Below are 2759 nucleotides of genomic sequence, written 5' to 3'. Positions count from 1 at the left end.
TTTTTTGGTTTTTCTCCGGTACCGGGAACCGAACTCACGACCTTGCGCCTGCCAGGCAGGCGCTTTTGCCGCTGAGCTAAATCCCCAGCCCCGATAAAACCACATTTTCATACAAGAGATGCCAGGATCAAGCTGCTCCACATTCATGGGAATGTCAGAAACAGGCTGGGAAAAGGGAAAGAAAGAAGAGAGACATTTCCTCTGATGCGACCAAGGACTTTAATTGGAGACAGCTCCTCCTACCCTGGCTATGTCAGGAGCTGGTGGGGCTCCAGCAGGTGGCACAGGGATGACTCCGACGTCTTCTCCTCCTGCAGGGAGTTTCTGAATTCGTCTTCATGACTCCTGTCCACTGCCCTTCTTCTCACTGAGACCCTCCACAGCTGTGCAGCCAGAGACCTGTGGGGGCGCCACAGACTAGAATCTTCAGGGTCGCCCAAGGTTGCATGCCTTGGTTGCTACCCAGTTGTTTTGGTAGCGGTGTGGGTGTCTCTTTTGCAAACTACTTTGGTAAGAGTCGGCATTCAGTTCTGAAAGAATGATGAAAAAAATGTACCTTGAGTACAGGCTTTGAGTGATACAAGAATAAAAAGTCTTAGTTTTACCCCCCTGGGAGATTCTAAAAATTATTCATGGTTTTTAAAACAAATTCTGCTTGGCCATATGTAGTGATGCACACCTATAATCCCAGCTACGCAGGAGGCTAAGGCAGGAGGATGTCAAGTGCAAGGCCAGCCCAGGCAACTTAACAAGACCCTATCTCAAAGTAAAGTTAAAAAAAAAAAAGTACTTGGTCCATAGCTCAGTGGTAGAGTGTGTGCTAGCATGTGCGAAGCTCTGGGTTGGGTCCTCAGCGCCATCTAAACAAAGCCCCCCCCAAAAAAATACCAAATTCAAATTCTGCTTGTCAGAGCATACCCCAAACTGTGAAACAATTGAGACCTGAGCATTTATTTGTTACCTCAGCATAACCTGGCTTATCCTGACTAATACACATACACATATACAGTTTCTATTTGTTGAGTACTATCCTCAAGCAGGGTCACATTCTAGGCACTTATGTACTCTACCTACTTCATCCTCCCAACAGCCTGCACAACAGGTAATGTCTTATTGCTTTCCATTTTGCTGAGAAAGAGGGAGGCTTAGTGACATGCACTAGGTAAGTGGCAGAGGCAGAATTTAAACCATGTGGGACTAACACTACTACCTAATATCTAATAATGAATACAGTCTTTAGAAGGTTTTGTCATAGCTTTCAGTAACTATTGCCCTTCTGCATCCCCAGAATGCTGAAAGAGGCCAAAAGTGTCCCAGCTGGAGGTGGCTGGAGAGACCAAAACCACAAGAAGTAACTTGGGTGTTCTTGCCAGCCATCCCCAGCTTACACCTGGAACCCACCAAAGGTCCGTGGATGATGTTGTTGGGACATTCTTGGGCTGTAGGAGACCACAGTGTTGGAACCCCCCTCACTGGCCTTGCAGCAGCAACAGAAGATCTTTGATGCCATGTTTTGGTGGCTTTGGGAAGAAGAAAGGGCACTGGGCGTCTGGCTGGGTAGCCTCAACCCCAGGAGCCCATTGTTGTTTAAGCAGTGAGTCACACTGGGCCCCCACCTGCTGTAGCTCCCCACGTCCAGCAGATCCAGGCTCACCTGCCTGCGCCTACCTCTCCTTTACAGTCCACAGTCCTACCAGTGCAAAGGACTCTGCCTCACTTCCGCCAGCCCTCATGCGCAGGAGCATCTTCTTCAATCAGCAGGCTTTGGGTCTGGCACAGTTCTAGGGCAGGAGATGTTCCTACATGAACATATAGGTGTGGCAGGAGATGTCCATGCCTTCATCGCGTGGTCCTGTGGCAGTGAAACCCCAGCAAGTATAGCGTGTGCATGGACAGGCTCGGGGTCAGCTTTACCTCTGCTTTCCAGGGTGTGCTCGGGAGAGGGTCCTTTCTCGGAGCCTCCCTGTGTTATCTGGTGGGAAGCATATCACCACCTGGGAGGAAGAAGGGTGTCGCTGTCAATCTCTGCCCCGCAGGTGCTCCAAGGCCCCACCCATTCCGTCTCTCCATCCTCTCCGCGCTGGTGGCTCCTGTTCCTTCCAGCGAGGCCCAGGCCCATGCAGCATGGTGATGAAGCTCTGCTTTGCTGCTTCAGCTCCTGGCCCTCACTGCCTTGCTGGGTGGCTTTGGCTGGCCCAGGCCTTTCTCCGGATCTAGGGTTCTTGTCTGCAGCTAAGGTGATTGGGCTCCTATCTCTCCAAGGACCCGTCCAGCTCTGATGACCCAAGGTTGTAAGTCCACGTTGTTCCTAACCTCCTTTCTGTCTTCCAGGGCCTGCCACCCTCCCGCTCTTGCTGTCCTTTCTCTGTGACAAAGCTCTGCTCTGGTGGTCATATGCCAGTCCCAGCACACTGGGACCAGTGCCTGGCTCATTCCTGGGCAGTGGTTTCCCAGCTCTGCAGCCTCTTCCTCCACCCCATCATCTCAAGTTGGGTTACTGCAGTGGTCCCGGATGCTCCTCTGCTTCTCCCACCTGGTCTCGCTTAAGCATATGAGTCACACTGTGTCACCTCTGCCCATAACTGCCCGGTGGCCTCCCTTGTGATGCAGAATAAGACCCAGTTCTTTTAGGACCTCCCCTGAAGAAGTTCACAATGTGACCATTACCTTTGCCTGTCCTCCTGCTATCTCCTGCCTGCTCCTTCCCTCCCTCCTGGCTGTACCAGGCACTGCTGCCTTTGCTTCCCCCTTGCTCATCC

General features: G+C 51.7%; 1 long non-coding RNA gene across 1 annotated transcript; it reads right to left on the bottom strand.

Annotated features, from left to right (window-relative positions):
- Positions 1-200: 200 nt before the first annotated feature.
- LOC102008729 lies at positions 201-1573 on the bottom strand. The gene is made up of 2 exons (XR_001233562.1): positions 1402-1573; positions 201-530 (listed from the first exon to the last, which is right to left on the bottom strand). It is a non-coding gene; the product is annotated as an uncharacterized LOC102008729 (long non-coding RNA).
- Between the last annotated feature and the right edge of the window lie 1186 nt (positions 1574-2759).

This window comes from Chinchilla lanigera, unplaced genomic scaffold (genome assembly GCF_000276665.1).
Source record: "Chinchilla lanigera isolate Chin_1 unplaced genomic scaffold, ChiLan1.0 scaffold00018, whole genome shotgun sequence".
In the NCBI taxonomy this organism is placed as follows: domain Eukaryota; kingdom Metazoa; phylum Chordata; class Mammalia; order Rodentia; family Chinchillidae; genus Chinchilla; species Chinchilla lanigera.
This window is presented reverse-complemented; position numbering and strand designations above follow the sequence as displayed.